This window comes from Suncus etruscus, chromosome 2 (genome assembly GCF_024139225.1).
Source record: "Suncus etruscus isolate mSunEtr1 chromosome 2, mSunEtr1.pri.cur, whole genome shotgun sequence".
Lineage (NCBI taxonomy): Eukaryota > Metazoa > Chordata > Mammalia > Eulipotyphla > Soricidae > Suncus > Suncus etruscus.
This window is the reverse complement of record NC_064849.1, coordinates 131,355,579-131,373,833: the sequence shown is the minus strand read 5'-3', so window position 1 is coordinate 131,373,833 and position 18,255 is coordinate 131,355,579.

Genomic DNA, 18,255 nt, shown 5'->3' with positions numbered 1-18,255 from the left:
CAGATGAGTAAGACTATTTTGTGTCTGTCTCTCTCCCTATGACTCATTTCACTTAGTGTAATATTTCCATGTCCATCCATGTATAAGAAAATTTCATGACTTCATTTTCCTGACAGCTGCATAGTATTCCATTATGTATATATACCACTGTTTCTTTAGCCACTCATCTGTTGTCAAGCTTCTGGATTGTTTCCAGATTCTGGCTATTGTAAATAGTGCTGCAATGAACATGGGCACGCAGAGGGCATTTTTGTATTGTGTTTTTGTGTTCCTAGAGTATATCTCTAGGAGTGGTATTGCTGGGTCATATCAGAACTCAATTTCCAGTTTTTTGAGGAATATCCATATTGTTTTCCAGAATGGCTAGACTAGTTGGTATTATCACCAGCAGTGAATAAGAGTATTCCACATCCCCACCAACACTGGTTGTTCTTGTTCTTTGTGATGGTGCCAGGCTCTGTGGCATGAGATGGTACCTTATTGTTGTTTTGATTTGCATCTCCCTGATGAGTAGTGATGGGCAGTATTTTTTTCATGTGCCTTTTGGCCATCTATATTTCTTCTTTGAGAAAGTGTCTGTTCATTTCTTCTTCCCATTTTTTGATGGGGTTGGATTTTTTTTTCTTGTTATTTTTTGTCAGTACCTTGTATGTCTTAGATCTTAGCCCCTTATCTGATGGATATTGGGTGAGTAGTTTCTTCCATTCTGTGGGTGGCCTTTGTATCGTAGTGACTAGAATACAACCATTTCCTTTATGGTGCAGAAACTTCTCCATTTAATGTAGTCCCATTTATTTATGGTTCCGGTCTGATATCACTCTCCTTAAACTATTTGGATTAGTCATTAATCCATATGGCATCCACATCAAATCCATATGGGATGCCAGAAATAGACATTGGGTGAAACACATGTAAGGTAAGCTCCATACCTGATATGTTATTGATCCAGTCTGACAATTTATTATAAATTATTATTTACTGTTGTATTATTATTAGTATAATTAAAAATTCCATTGCCTAGGTATATTAAGACAATATAACTACTTTAATGACATTCCTTCTTCCATTCAGGAACACAGAATACTTTTCCATTTCCTGGCATCGTCTGATATTTTCCTTCAGGACCTGGAGAGATAGCATGGAGGTAAGGCCTTGCATGCAGAAGGATGGTGGTTCGAATCCTGGCATCCCATACAGTCCCCCGAGCCTGCCAGGAGCGATTTCTGAGTGTAGAGACAGTAGTAACCCCTGAGCACTGCCAGATGTGACCCCCCCCAAAAAAAAGCAAAAAAAAATGAGTTTTCTTCAGCATGTTTTACATGATAGGTCTCTCACATCCTTGATTAAATTTATCTTTATCAACATAAAATTAATGATGAAATTATAAACAAAATTGTTTTCCCAATTTCCCTTTCTGCTATTTTGTTAACTGCATGCATTAATCAACAGGGTTCTTTTATATGCTGATTTTGTAGCTTGCCACTTAGCCTCATAGGTTTATTATTTCTAGTAGTTTTTAAATGGCTTACTTGGGGTTTCTATGTATGTTTCTTGGCTATCTATGGACTGGCTTGGCTGTCAAGTGTTTAAGCCCCCCTTTAACAACCAATGAGCACAGGGCATATTCTGACCATTGCCCATTTAAAGGCCTGGAAAGCTGTGGGGGCTTCCCTCCCCACCTTACACGAGGAAATTAGTGCTACTCCCTCAATCCCCTGTGTTCAGGGGATAAGTGACTGTGCTTAGGGACCATAAGGCAAGCACTTTAACCCTGTACTTTCTCTCTAGTCCCATTTCAATGTATTTTGTTATGTCATCTGCAAATAGTGATCATTTCAGTTCTTCCATTGCTGTTTGGAAGACTTTTAGTCACATTTCTGGTCTAATTACCCAGGATTTAATTTCCAAAACAATGTGCTACAGGGAGCTGGCTCAAATCTAGAGAGCTGGAATTACCTCGAGGAGCCTCAGATTTAATTTTTAGCACTACCTGGTCTTCCTAGTACAGTTGACAATGAGCCCCAGGCAGGAAACTATGAGTAGCCTCTCAGCACAGCTGTGTGTGGCACTTCACAAAATGAAAAAAAAAAAACAAAACAAAAACCAAAAAAAAAACAAAAAACCTACAATCACAACAGTACATTTTCTTTGACCATGGAATACCATTCCTCAAATTCTGTTGCTTGAAAAATTTTAGAATTGAAAATATTTAAGTACCAGATGTTTATGGGAATATCATAAAAATAGAAAACATTAAAAAACATAGAAAACATTAAAAACAAACTACTTAAGACTAGGTAGTGAACAAATCTATCCATACCCCATTTATAGAAGATAAAGTCTCTAAAAACTATGTTTTCAAAAGCGATTTGATGATATAAAAAATAATGACATGAAAATATCAGTAATAAAAGAAAGTTAGTTTATAAAAATGTAAATAAAATTAATTTATTTAATAAAAATAAAAATAAAGCTTCCAGTTTTCTAGCATTGAATATGCTGTTGTTTGTGGTTCTTCTCTTATGGCCTCTTATGTTGTGATATGTCCTTTTACTTTTTATTTTACCAGATCTGAGTATTGTTGAAGCTCGTCAAATGTTCTTTCTACTGAGCTGATACTATGACTTTGGTTCTTTCTTTTATTGATACAGTACTTTATGCTTATTTATTTACTTATGTGATATCTAAATAAATCCCCAGACTAAAACTCCTTTGATCACAGCATATGATTTTATTGTTTCGCGAGTACTTTAATGAGGATTTTTCATCAATGTTTATCCTAAATACTGATCTTTGATTTTTTTCCCTCATGTTCTTGTCTGCTCTTATAACCAGGTAGTACTGTTTTCATAAGACATGTGTATATTTTCTTATTTTTCTTTCTATTTTTTATTATTTTATTTCCCTTTCTTTATTTTTGAAAACTTTTTAAAAAATTTTTTTTGGTTTTGACTTTCTATTTAATTAATATAGTTTAGATCACATGTTTACAATCATATCCACATTTATGGCTTTTGTACATTGTCTTCTTAGCAAACTTAATAGAGCACAAAATAGTATAAATATAACTTCCTTAAGCACTGGGAAACCAAGCACTGTGCCACTAGCTTAGTTGTGATGGTCTTGGAGAAACTACTAGTTTCTTTTGGAAGAAAATACATATACACACACAAGGGACTAAAGAAATAGTATAGTGAGTAGGGCATGTGCCTAGTATGGGGCTATTTTTGAAAACTTGATGAGGCTATATATTGACTCTACTTTGAAACCTTGATAGAATTTAGAATTAAAGCTATCTTGTGCTGAACTTTTTCTGCAATGTTTTCTGAAAGCCTTTATTTTTGGGGGAGTGTTGGGTTTTTGGGTCATACCCTGCAGTGCTCTGCACTCAGAAATTGCCCCTGGCAGGCTCTGGGGATCATATGAGATGCCAGGAATCAAACTGAGGTTGGCCGCGTGTAAGACAAATGCCTTACCACTGTGTTGTCACTCCGGCCCCCTCTGAAAACCTTTTCATTACTTTTTACTATATACTCATGAAGGGGTCTGTTAAGAGTCTTTCCTGATTTTTGTCTGACTGCTGTATTTGGGGGGGTTTCACAGATATATTTCATTTTTTTAAAATAATATCTTTATTTTAGCACCATGATTACAAACATGTTTATAGTTGGGTTTCAGTTATAAAAAAAAAAGAACACCCCTCTTCACCAGTGCATTTTTTAAAGAATTTATATATTTGTTGCACTATTGGGCCATAAATCTTTATATTTTTGCAATATCTGTTATTATCTTTACCCTCTTTTTTCTAATTTTATTTCTTTTTATACAATTTCTTTTCATTTTTCTATACTTGTAGCCCAGTGAAGCAGGCCTGAATACTCAGTACAATACTCTGTACAATGGTGATTGGGGATCTCCAAAGTTTTGTTTAGTGTGCTCTGGCAATCTAATAGTACTGATGTTACATCAAACAAGCTCTAAGTCTAAGCAGTTGTGAATGGTGGTGTGTAAGATTAGCACAGAGACCGCCAGATAGCTCCTCTTTCAAGGTCTTTTATTTAACAGCACGTTTAAAGTATATGGATGCAGACAGCATCAGTCACTGAAACAGGAAACTCTGTGTCCTAGACAGAAACTCTTATCGTTGTTCCCCTTCTCACTTCTCTGTTTGCTGCATACCATCTGTGCATCCTGTTCTTTTGCATCTCTTCCTCACCTTTTCTTACTTCTCCCACACTTTTTATAGATTGACAGGTTTAATATACATTTTGAATCTCCCTCCGCCCTTTCGTTGTTTCTGCTATGTGATTGGTTATGTCCTATGATGAGACCATCCAATTAGATCAACCAATACCATCCTCCATGCAAATGAGGGAAAGGGTTGATTGTGGTATGACTAATCAGATCTCATATTCCTATAAAAGGTTTTTAAGATAATTTATATGAGGTCTACATTAGAATCTTCCCTCCCTCATTTCCTCCACTAGTAATAGATGCCCTAAATAATTCGAGGGATAGGTGCTTCTTCTGGAGTTACTTCCTGAAAATGTTTGCTAGTTTTCTCAGCGCATAAAGGCATCACTATTTCTTTTCTATCAAAGAATGACAGTGGAGGGAAAGTTCTGTTCCTGGAGGATTGGTCAAACATACTGTAGAAGAGAACATTAGGAAGGGACAGAATTACTTGGAATCTGGAATTCTTGGAATCGGGGGAGACAAATAAAATTGTAAGGTATAGAAAGAATGTCAGTAAGAAAGGGGAGGGTGTATATTCACTATGAAGTGCCCCCTCATTCATTCATGAGTTCAAGTAGATTGAAAACAGGGATGTCCTTACAAGTTAGAAGATAAAGCTACTGCATATAATTCTTCTCAGAGATGTTGAGGAAGCACTATATACCTTAAATCTTACACAGTTTATTCAAAAATGAGATTTTCTAGAATGACATGGTCAGTTGTTACCAAGGAGATGTTCATTTTCACCAACAAATAGCAGAGGTGCTGAGTATAGCACCATTTGAGATATTACCTGTATCCTCAATAATTTGTTAAGTGTTGGAGTATATAGATCCCCAACATGTATTTAAACCTGAACAGGCTGCTCTACTGTCCAAAAGGAAGTTAACTATTTTACCTGCCACTTCCAGTGCCTTAGGCACTCATTCTGGAAAATTTACAGTCTATTCAAGTGCTACCAAAGCCTGAGCTTTCTTGTCATTATTTGATAAATCACCTCAACTGCTACTATCCTATCCAGCATTCTTTGACCTAGGGACAGTCCCCACCCAATGGTCCTTCTCACATTATGTGAATATAATCTACATAATGATTATAGTATAATGCTATAAATAAATGTTATATTAAAATGTATTTAATATATATGAATGGTCAAATGTAGTTGGGTGGACAGACTGACTAACTTGGGTATAATTATGAGAAATGTCAGCTACATGAAAAAGGTATCTGCATAACTTATCAGAGAAATGAAAATCATAACAATAATGAGACTGGCACACATCAAAGAACATACCAAGAACAACAAGAAAAACCAGTGTTGGCAGGAATATGAAGGAAATGACTCTTTATCCACTGCTGATGGCAATGTCTATAGGTCCAACATTTGGTAAAATATTTTGGGCACTTCTCAAAAAACTAAGAATTGATGGCTAGAGTGATAGTATAACAGGTAGTATACTTGCCTTGCATGCATCAGTGTGGAGTTCAATTCTTGGCAACCCAAAGAGTCTTTTGAGTTCTGCCAGGAGAGAATCCTGTACATAGAGCCTGGAGTAAACTCTAAGCACTTCCAGTTGTGATCTTAAACAAAAAAGACAAAAGTACTGAATGATTAAGCTTTGTTATGACTTTGCAATTCCACCTCTTGGCATCTACCCCAAAGGTCCATACATTATTCCAAGACACATGTGCTCCTATATTCATTGTAATTCTATTTAAGGTAGCCCAAATCTATAAACAACCCATGTATAAGAAAATGTGACTGAATTAAAAAATTTGGGTTATATATTACACAATAAAATACTACTTGAATAATACTTTTAATACTTTTTATTTTTAATACTTAAAATACTTTATTTTTTAAAATATATTTATTTAAGTAACATGATTATATTTGGGTTACAGTCATAACCAGAATACCCCCTTCACCAGTGTAACATTACCCCCTCCCCCTTCCCATCCCCTACCTGTATTCGAGACAGGCATTCTACTACAGTTATTTGTTTTTAAGTTCAGTAAGTTGTATTTTTTTTCTTTAAAGGATAAAAGTAAAAAAAAAAAGTAAAGGTATGATAGTGGCAATCGCCGTCATTTGCATAGGTCCAGGAAATTGGGGAAAATGGAAAAAAAATCCTTGACCTGATTACTAAAAAGGCCTCACCTCAGTTTATTGGCATAAGACAGACTCTGGGTTCCAGGCAAACCAGTCCGTCCAACTCCAGTCTTTCTCAAGGTCCCGGTGAAACTTTTTCACACTTTAGCTGTTGTTGGTATCATATTCTTATATTTAAAGACTCTGGATTCTGTGCAATTCTTTCATCAATGTCAGGCTGATGTGGAGCATCCTCTAGTTTCAGCATACCATTAAATGCGGAGCGATCTGCCCTGCATGCAGACTGTTGCTGGGTGTTGGGAGCACTCTTTGGAGTAAGTCAATGCCAAAGCAGTGGTAGGTCTTCCCTGGTAGAGGCTTGGATCCTGGTAATGCTATAGACAATTGTGGTTGTTTCCATAGATGGTATCCATTGTTCAGGTGTGTATGGGCAATGCCCATTCTTCTGGGGCCTGAGCCAAATCATTATGCCAATGTTCAGGGTAAAAGGCCTAATTACATTACCAAATTTGTGTCCCCATCTCTGTTAGATAAGAACTTGTTTGCATATGTATTATTTTCCCATTTTAATGTGCCTATGCAAAAGAGAAGCAATGCCACAAGATATTGTTGGTACATCTGGGGGCTGACGAATAAAGTCCAACATTCCCCGTAACTTGGTACAAACATGAAATCTATACAGAGATACTCTTCTACCAGTATTGCTTATAAAGCAGATCTCAAAGGGGGAAAATCAAACAAATAACAAATCCAGTGGGCAAAATTGTCACTATATGAGGATATTCGACAAGAGTTACAGATGTTAAGGGAATACATCTGAGATATACAAAGGAGATACACGTGACCCTTTTATGTTTTAGAAATAGTCAAGAGGGAGGGGGTGTTTCCGAGTCACCACTTTGGTCTGTGACTGGACAAACGAAGAGAGCATGGAGCCATGTCCTCCACTTGTTGCCTGCTGAAGCTTCCGACTCCCCGAGAGGCTTTTGCTTCCTAATTGCTGGAAGTTGAGAGTTCAGCAGTCCCCTCCCAGCCCCTTGCATGAACAAAAAAACCTGGGGTCTCTTTTAAATTGCACCTCACTGGAACCCACTTGCTGGGACCCTGAGCAGGTGTCCAGGAATAACCCTGGGATGGGGAGGAAGGAGAAAGAAGGCTGTGGGGGGCAACCAAGGCTGCATTTTCACCTTATCTTGGCCAAAAAGCCTACAGCATGAAACCTTGCCGTGACGAGTTGCCTGCTGAAGCTTCAGACTCCACCCAAAAATTACTATGAAAGATATGTAATCCACCTCGCTGGTTTGCCCCGCCATGTAGCCAGGCAAAGCCCTGGAGTACCAGAGGAAGGAGGTAGGGGAGTGCTGGGATGACCCATGTCCCGCACCCCCTTCCTAGGCCTGGTTAAAGCAGCCTTTGGCATGGCGGAGGGCTGCCAAGCGCCATGCTGGCAGGACCTCCTGGCTCGGCTCCCCAATACTTATAATGCTTTAAAAAAGATGAAATTATGCAATTTGTTGCTATGAGGTTGCAACTGGAGGGAATCATGTTGAGTGAATTCAGTCAGAGGGAGAGGGACAGATTCAGAATGATATCTCTCATCTGTATGATATAGAGAAGCATAGAAAAGGAAGTACATAAGGCTAAAGGCAACAGAACCTGAGAACTAACTGATCTAAGAACTGGGGAGGTTTAAAGGGAAGATGGAATTGAGGGGTGACTGGAGATAATGGTAGGGAGGGTAGTGTTGGAATGTTATATGAATGAAATCCTATAATGAACAATATAGTAAGTTATCGTGGCTAATTTTTTTAGATTTTAGTTTTAAAAATAAAGAAAAACAAAAAAAAAAAAAAAGAAAAAGAAAAAGAGGTAACAAAGGTGATAGGAAAGAATCTTAGCAGTGGATGGTGAGTGAGGAAGACACTTCAGAGTAACCAGTTCTGGAGCTAAGTTATTAGAACTGCTGTCCCATTGCTCAACAGTTCATGAATGCCAAAGTCTTTACTCGACCATGGTACTCAGTAAAATCAAGAAGTAAGTTATGCTTCATTCTTTATTGTTTTTCTTTCTTCCTTTTTAACTTCTTTAAAAACAAATATTAGTCTATAAAATTATGAAGTTATTTATGTCTGGATTTCAGGCATACAATGTTCTTTTTATTTTAAGGGCAATAATGTTTTTTATTTTGTTTATGTAACCTATTTTTCATTACTTAATTTAAACATCATGCTTACAAGGTTGCTCATAATACAATTGTATTTTCACATATTCATGACTGAGCTTCAGTCATACAATGTACAATACCTTTCACCAGTACACATTTCCCACCTACAATGTTTCTTTTTCTTTCTTTTTTTTTCTTTGAATAATACCTTTATTTAAGCACCATAATTACAAACATGTTTATAGTTGGGTTTCAGTCATAAAAAGAACACCCCCCTTCACCAGTGCAACATTCCCCCCAAATGCCCCCATTTTACTCTTCCCCCATCCCCTGCCTGTATACAAGAGAGGCATTCTACTTCTTTCATTTATTAATATTGTCATAATAGTTGTTAGTGTAATTTCTCAAACTTCACTCACCACTCTTTGTGGTAAGCTTCATATCGTGGGCTGGTCCTTCTAGCCCTCATCTCTATTGTCTCTGGGTATTATTACAATAATGTCTTTTATTTTTCTTAAACTATTTTGTGTCTATCTCTATCCCTTTCTTTCACTCAGCATAATAGTTTTCATGTTTATCCATGTATAGGAAAATTTCATGACTTCATCTCTCCTGACGGCTACATAATATTTCATTGTGTATATGTACCACAATTTCTTTAGCCATTCATCTATTGAAGGGCATCTTGGTTGTTTCCAGAATCTGGCTATTGTAAATAATGCTGCAATGAATATATGTGTGCAGACGGCATTTTTGCATTGTGTTTTTGTGTTCCTAGAGTATGTCCCTAGGAGTGGTATAGCTGGATCATATGGGAGCTCAATTTCCAGCCTACTGAGGAATCTCCATATTATTTTCCATAAAGGTTGGAGTAGCAGTGAATGAGAGTTCCTTTCTCCCCACATCCTCACCAGCACTGATTGTTCTTGTTCTTTGTGATGTGTGCCAGTCTCTGTGGCATGAGATGGTACTTAATTGTGTTTTTAATTTGCATCTCCCGGATGGTTAGTGATGTGGAACAATTTTTCATGTGCCTTTTGGCCATCTGTATTTATTCTTTAAGGAAATATCTATTTCATTTCTTCTCCCCAATTTTTGATGGGGTTAGATGTTTTTTCTTGTTATGTTCTTTCAGTACCTTGTATATATTAGATATTAGCCCCTTACCTGATGGGTATTGGGTGAATAGTTTCTCTCATTCTGTGGGTGGCCTTTGTATCCTAGTCACTATTTCCTTTGAGGTGCAGAAGCTGCTCAGCTTAATATAGTCCCATCTGCTTATCTTCGCTTCTACTTGTTTGGAGAGTGATGTTTTCTCCTTGAAGATGCCTTTAGTCTCAATGTCACAGAGTGTTTTACCTACATGTTGTTCTATATATGTTATGGTTTCAGGTTTGATATCAAGGTCTTTAATCCATTTATATCTGACCTTTGTGCATGTTGTTAGATGGAGTCATACAATGTTTCAATACCAATCCCTTCCCCCATGCCAACTTTCCTCCATCAATGTACCTCACACTCATTTTTACCTCTTAACCATCAGTTTGCCTTTTTTTTTTTCTTTTGGTTTTTGGGCCACACCTAGTGGCACTCAGGAGTTACTCCTGGATGAATCTGTGCTCAGAAATCGCTGCTGGCATGCTCTGGGGACCATATTGGATGCCGGTGATCAAACCCTGGTGGGCCATATACAAGACAAACACCCGACCCTCTGTGTTATTGCTCCAGTCCTGAGAGGTCTTTTTTATTTTATAAGTTTTGCACTGTGGTTTGCAGTACTGTTACTGATAGAATTTCATACATGACATTTTTCCACCTTTCTACCATCATCAACACTGGCAAGGGGTGGAGAAAAAAATAGTATCAAAATAATGACACAATTTTTTCTAAAGGTCACTAAAGAACAAATAGAAACAAGCTAAACTTTACAAGCTATAGCTATAGTCCTACAAAGTGAACCAGTTCCACCAGCAGTTAATGAGGATCATTTTCTCTAAATCTACTTTAACATTCCTTGTTTATTTATGTTGTTTCTGATGTGTGCCAATCTAGTGGGGGCAAATTTAAAAGTTGAAGAAAGACATGTAGTAAACAATTCCACCATTGTTTGAACTGGAGAGATAAGTCAGATCTACACAGAACACAAGTTCCCTACAGGAGATCAGATCACAGATGCCTCCCAAATCATCCTGGGCACATGCTTGAGTATAGATTCCCCATGATAAAAAGGCTATTGATGCCTTCCAAACTGTCCTGAACATGGAAAGAGATGGTCACATTATAAGAGTGAGAAACTCTGGCAGGAAACATGCTGGTGATGGTTCAAGGAACATCCAGAAATGAGAAGTTAGCTGGTTGCAGACAAAAGTGGACATGAGCACATGCCTTTCGCACATGCTTCTAGTAAGTGCTGGAGATAGAGAGCTCCAGCAGACAATCAGGACTTCTCCTTTGAAGCCTTAACTTCCCCTTTGATTATGTCCTGGCACATTGTCTGCCCTGAAAATCCTTCCCTCTCTTTTTTGATGGCCTTCTTGGACCTCTATCCCTCAGCTCTGCTTATTACTATTATATAGATAGCATGGAATCTACCTAAAAAGAAGCATACTGCTGACATAGAATTAGTAAACTTAATACAGACTCTTTTATATGCAAAATTTAATATATACCAGAGAAAGCATCCCAGAATAAGAGTTAGAAGGGAAGTACCATAAGTAAATGTCATAGGAACAATTGCTGAACTCCTAAAAAACACATCAATTTAGATAATTTTCTTCACATTTCTAAATTCAATTCTAAATTTATTTATGTAGGTTTAAAAAAAACTAGCGGGGCTGGGTAGGTGGCGCTGGAGGTAAGGTGTCTGCCTTGCAAGCGCTAGCCAAGGAAGGACCGCGGTTCGATCCCCCGGCGTCCCATATGGTCCCCCCAAGCCAGGGGCGATTTCTGAGCACATAGCCAGGAGTAACCCCTGAGCGTCAAACGGGTGTGGCCCAAAAACCAAAAAAAAAAAAAACAAAAAAAACTAGCAAGACATAAAAGTGAATTTTATTCAACTTTGCAGAGGGAAAACTGACTTCCTTTAACTTAGATCTGAATGCTAAATAAAAGGGAGAAAGAAGACTATAGCATGTCAGAAAATTAACCTAAACTAAAAACTACTCTTTGAACTTCGTGATGATCAGTATATCATATATTTTCTATATAAAGCACTTTGTGTAGAAAGACAAAAAACATTAAATTTATGCAGAAAACCAAAGGGGGAAAAATCATTCAATTAAAAAAAAATCATCAGAGGGCACATGTCCAAAAAGGAAATGCAAAGTGTTTTGCAAGTGTAAAGCTCTGAGTTCAATTCTTGGTGCTTCCCACATGCCCAGAGCCTGGTTCTAATGTCTGTATCCTCTGATTACCACAAACCAAAAATACAATTTCCAGTTGTGTGTGCAAGCACTTAAAATAAAGTGTGCAAGCAATGCAACCAGGAACAAGATTTCCAATGAGCACAACCTAGGGTGAGTGTGACCCATAGTCATTACAGCAACTATCTAGGGAGGTGAGAGGAAATACTATTATTATTATTATTATATACTAAAGAAAATATCAATACTTGATGAATTGCATAATTTACCTATGCCTCTTTGTGATTTGAGTGTATTAGTATTTCTATGTGTGCTCTACTTCTAATCAGAAGTTCCTGAGACTGAGATGTTATAAAAGTCCTGCCTTACCTACAAATGCACAATATCTCAGAGCCTAACAAGAACCTTGCCAGGTACATAGGAGTGGCCTCATTTCAAAGCTAATGAATGTGTGTACTACAGTTGGTACTGCTAGGAAGCATGAGGGTTTGAATCCCATTTATCCTAACCACACATGCTCTTCCCAAACTGTCTCTCTGAAATTCTCTTACCAAGCAAAGAAGCAGACATATGTTGAAGCCTAAATTAGGAAGTACTGCTTTCCATTTCCCCTGCCCAAATGCTAAAACCCAAGTCAGAAGAAAGATCAACAAAAAATAAAGGAAACAGATTGAGAAGGAGGTTGGAGTTTAGTCAGTGGTAGAGTGTTTGCTTTGCATGTGCAAGACCCTGTTTCTGGAAAACACACACACACACACACACACATACACACACACACACACAAATATCAGTAAATAATAATAAAATGAGGGCTGAGAAGACAAGGATTTGGAACCAAAGACAAAATGTTTGGAGAAAAAACACAACTTGTTGCAGAAAAGATTCTAGTTGCAGATCTCAGGAAGCCCTTCTGGATGTAAATGTTTCCACACTCCATCAGAGGTGGAGCCTGGGCTGCGGTGTTTCTAAACAGATGACAACCAAGGCATGCTATAAGTATGGGAAAGCACATTTGAGGGGCCTGAGCAATAGCACAGAGGTGGGTGTTTGCCTTGCATGAGTCCAACCCTGGATGAACCCTAGTTAAATTCCCGGCATCCCATATGGTTCCCTGAACCTGGCAAGAGCAATTTCTGAGTGCAGTGCCAGGAGTAACCCCTTAGCACCACCAGGTATGACCCAAACACCCCCCCCCCAATAAAAAGAATGCACATTTCAGTGATGATATTTGAGTTTCTAACATACCCTAGTCAGGAAGTCTCCAGAATTACAAATACAATTATTGTTTTTGAAATTAAACAATGAAAGGCTGGTTTTATCATAAGGGATAATTGGAATTTCCCATTGATGAAGTGCAGAGTTGAAATCAGATGTTGTTTATACTGGTCTGACTACCCACATTCAAGCAAATATGAAAATCTGTAGCCCAGACCAGAAACTTTATGGTGCTACTTGACCCTCAGATGTCCCTTTGACCTTGTTTTCTTCTTCATACCCATGGCGTCCTTCTAGTCAAGCAGAGTCAAATGGAGTGGTTGAAGAGAGCCAACTTTCCCAACTCAAAAGAATGAATTGTATGATCATACTTTCAGCAGAATTTGGTCTTAGACTCCTCTTCATGATGATTAACAACCTTATTGAGAAAGGACATACAAGCTCCACACTATCCAAGGCCAAATTTGCCCAATATGTTCAAGAATAACAAATCTAGCAACAAATTACCAAAAAAAACTTGCTTGTGGACACATAGTTTTAGTAGGATTGCCATGTGGCTCCTTCAGACTAAAACACATTTTCGATGATGCTCTTTCTCTCTCTGTCTCTGCACCTCTCTCTGCATCTCTCTCTGTACCTCTCTCTCTGTACCTCTCTCTCTGTACCTCTCTCTCTGTACCTCTCTCTCTCTCTCTCTCTCTCTCTCTCTCTCTCTCTCTCTCTCTCTCTCTCTCTCTCTCTCTCTCTCTCTCTCTCTCTCTCCTTGTCTCACTTTGACAGTTGGATAGAATTGACCAAAGTGAGGAGCCTTCTAATGAACTGCACTGCAATGGCTGTAGCAGCCAGGACCATTTCTGCTAATGCCCCAGGCTAGTGTTTGACAGTGGGGGTGAGTAGACATTGTTGAGGACTGAGCAGGGGCTCCCATTGAACCTAATCATGTAGTTTTTATAAGGACAAGACTTGAATTTTGCTGGCTTGGGGACAATGAGAACCAGGCCTTCAATCACAGCCAACCTGAGCCATTTTCAATGTCACATCAACTTGACCCACTATTATGGAAATTGTCCCAATTATGGAGAATACACATTTGCATGTAAAATGACAACCAAGTGCCTGCCTAAGAGACAGTTTTTGCAAATAAGACTGAGTGTTACTCAAATTGGGTACATTATCCTTTGTTGGAATTACTTGTAACCCTATGAAATGACAGCCCTGCTCAAGCATTGCCCTGTGGCCTGCCATAAATTACTTGTCCCTCAAATGCTTCCTATGGCTTGCAAGTGAGCCCCTTGAAACAAATGAGCTTCAATCACTAGCAATTCTCCTGTCTCCAAGTAATAAAACATCTGGAAAATTGGACTAAATGGATAAAACAGTTCACGGTAATAAGGATCTGGCAACCATACAACTCTGTATAATGCACTTTTTTTTTTAAACCAGACCAGATGTGATTTCAGTGTTATGAAGAACAGAGGCATGTTTAGTTATGCTTTTTTATTACATTTCAAATGCAAGGTATATTTTCATAGCTCCTTGGAGAAATGCTATCCCATTGATTGGGAATTGCTGGTGTGCTGGTTTACAAACTTGAAAAGTAAGGGAATGGCTCAGAAAATTACAGACATAATTTAAAGGGTCATTAAACTAGACACTCACTGGGTACTGACAAGAAGAAGAATTCCATCTATAAAGGTTCCCTCCTCTTTTAGGGGGTTTGTCCCACCAACTCTTTGATCTGGTGTCATTTATGTTCTTACCTGTTTTCTGTCATATTTATGAATTTATGAAGAAATAATTTCATCTACCTTACTGTTCACTTCTTTCCAATTTCTCATTAAGAAATCTTAACTGGGAATCCTGTACTCAGACCTGTGTAGTCTCCATTTTACAGCCTTTTGTAGGGTTTCAAAAAGATGTTTTTGGTATTTGTGTATATGGGGACAGAGGGACAGAGAGTCTAGAATATTGTCCATTGAGTTCTTCTTCTTTCTCACCCATCCCAAGCACTCACCAAGTAGACACTAACTTATTTGTTTATAAACATCTGGAAAACACAGGAAGAAGCAAGAAGAAAACTTAAAAGTCCTCTTAAGTATATTCAGTTTTTACTACTGTTTAATTATGTTGTTTTTGCTTTTAAATTTTAACATTGAAATCTTGCTCTAATGATTGTATTGTCATTTCAAATACCACATTTTTTTTCTCATGAAATTTTTATTTTAGGTATTTAACTAGAAGAACAGGGAAATAGTTGAAAGGGCCTGAACACATTCTTTGCATGTGAGAACCCTAATTCTACCCCTGAAATCACATGGTCTTCGGATTGCATTCTAGAGAATGACTTAGAAAATTAAGCTGAGACACACACAGAGACCCAAGCGCTGTCATGTGTGGCTTGCAAAGTAAATAAATAAAAATTTCTCTTGGGCCTAGTGTAATATAAGGGTTAAAGTACTTGCCCTGTATATCAATCTCTATTTGTTCCTCAGCACCCCATATGGTCCCCTGAGCCCTGCTGATCCCGAGCACAGCCTGCAGCTTTTCAAATTGATTAGTTCCCTGAAGGACATTTAAAACTTTCAGACATTTTAACTGTTACAAATTAAATGCATTTATATAAATATGGTAAATGGGTTTATATAAATACATTTTTATTATGTCTCTGATTCTTTCCTAGAAGAAAAACTACTGGCTCAAAGACTATACAATACCAGTTTAAAGAGTTTGGTGGTGGATCAGGAAAATCATAACCACATTAGTGATAAAGCAATACAAAAAGGAAAATCATAACTATTTTTTTGTTTTGGGGCCACACCCATTTGATGCGCAGGGGTTACTCCTGGCTAAGTGCTCAGAAATTGCCCCGACTTGGGGGGGGCATATGGGACGCCGGGGGATTGAATTGTGGTCTTTCCTTGGCTAGAGCTTGCAAGGCTGACACCTTACCTCTAGCGCCACCTCACCAGCCCCAGAAAATAATAAATATTAAAATAAAAAGACTTAGTCTTAATGCATGCTGATCAAAGTGCTGGTCCTAAAGGTTATTTTGGGAAGTGACTTACAGCTTTTAGCCTGGAAGAATGTTTGTCCTAGCAAGGCAGTCTGTGTGCCCCATCAGATACAGCTCACATTGAAGAGAGTGATCTGTGGCCTGTGTGGGTGGCCATTCTACCCATTAGTTTGATATTTGTTTAATATTTTAACTTGCCAAGTTCTCTTCTTTCCTCCCTCCTTCCTGGTTGAGAAGTTTGAAACTTTTTTTTCCTCCATTATTGGCTTCATAATTTCTTTTACTTCTATAGCTTTCCCAGTTTCAAAGAGTCTAGGTTTATATACATCTGAGAAATTCAAGTTTCTAATTCTTTAATAGTTTAGTTCTTGAATTTTAGTTTTAAAATTTTGGTTCTTTAATTTTAATTCTTAAAATCAAACACTCATCAATAGATTTTAAATTATTTTTTACTTTGGCTTATTGTCTGAAGTGAGAAATTAAATTTGTTCTTTTCCATATGGTTAACAGATTGTGCCTATATATATACATATATATAATTTATTTAATACTCTATTTAGAAAGAATTCATTTTTGGGCCAGAGAGCACAAGAGTTAAGGCACACTTGCCTTGCATGTAGTTGACCCTGATTTGATTCCCCGTACCATATGGTGTCCTAAATACAAAGCTAGGAGAGTAGATCCCCAAGAACTGTTGGGTGTGGCCCAAATCCCACCACCACTACCATACACATACCACATATATATTTTAAAGATGAAAGGTAGGTACTTGTTCAATCTTTGTCAAATATATAAGCTCTTCTAGGTCTGGAGATATAATAATAAAGTGACTAAGGCATTTGCCTTGTAAGGCCTAGGAAAAGGAAAGGAAAAGGAAAGAGAAAGAAAAAAAGAGAAAGACAGGAAGGAAGGAAGGAAGGAAGGAAGAAAGGAAGGAAGAAAGGAAGGAAGGAAGGAAGGAAGGAAGGAAGGAAGGAAGGAAGGGATCTGCTCAAATATTTAAGTTTCCCCCGTAGGCAACTTCTCTTGCCTGAAAATAGGGTTTATCTATTTATACTGCTTGCCAGACACAACTCTGCCAGTCTTTAAATCTCTTGATGCTCAATAGTTCTGTTTAATAATTAATTCTCAGTTTTGCTCTTAGCTTGCCCATTATATTTCAACACTGTATACATATATGTATACACACATATATCATGGTAGCAGCATCAAATAGCCTAAGACAGCTTCAGGCAGCATACAATTAGAAGGTTGTCTTTCTTTATTTTTTGGTTTTGGAGCCACACCCGGTGACACTCAGGGGTTATTCCTGGCTATACGCTCAGAAATTGCTCCTGGCTTGGGGACCATATGGGACGCTGGGGGATCAAACAGGTCCGTTCTAGGCTAGTGCTGGCAAAGCAGACACCTTACCATTTGCGCCATTGCTCTGGTCCCTTTCTTTTTCGTTCATTGATTTTATAGGTGCAACAGAAGCCTATGTAAATCTCTGGGTCTCAGTTGACTTTAAAGCAAACTGGCAGAGAAACTATGAACTTGAACTCTATGTTTTAAAAAGTACGTATTACTCTCCAAATCAGTGGAAGTGGAGATAAACAGATGGGACTATATTAAGCTGAGAAGCTTCTGCACCTCAAAGGAAATAGTGACTATGATACAAAGACCACCCACAGAATGGGAGAAACTATTCACCCAATACCCATCAGATAAGGGGCTAATATCTAAGATATACAAGGTACTGAAAGAATTTAACAAGAAAAAAATCTAACCCCATCAAAAATGGGGAGAAGAAATGAACAGACATTTCCTCAGAGAAGAAATACAGATGGCCAAAAGGCACATGAAAAAAATGCTTCCCATCACTAATTATCAGGGAGATGCAAATTAAAACCACAATGAGGTACCATTTCATGCCACAGAGACTGGCAAGCATCGCAAAGAATAAGAACAGCTGGGATGTGGGGAGAAAGTAACTCTCTAACAGCTGGTGGGAATGCCGTTTAGTCCAGACTTTATGAAAAACAATATGGAATTCCTCAAAAGGCTGAAAATTAAGCTCCCATATGATCCAGCTATACCACTCCTAGGGATATACTCTAGGAACACAAAAAAAGCACAACACAAAAACGCCTTCTTCACACCTATATTCATT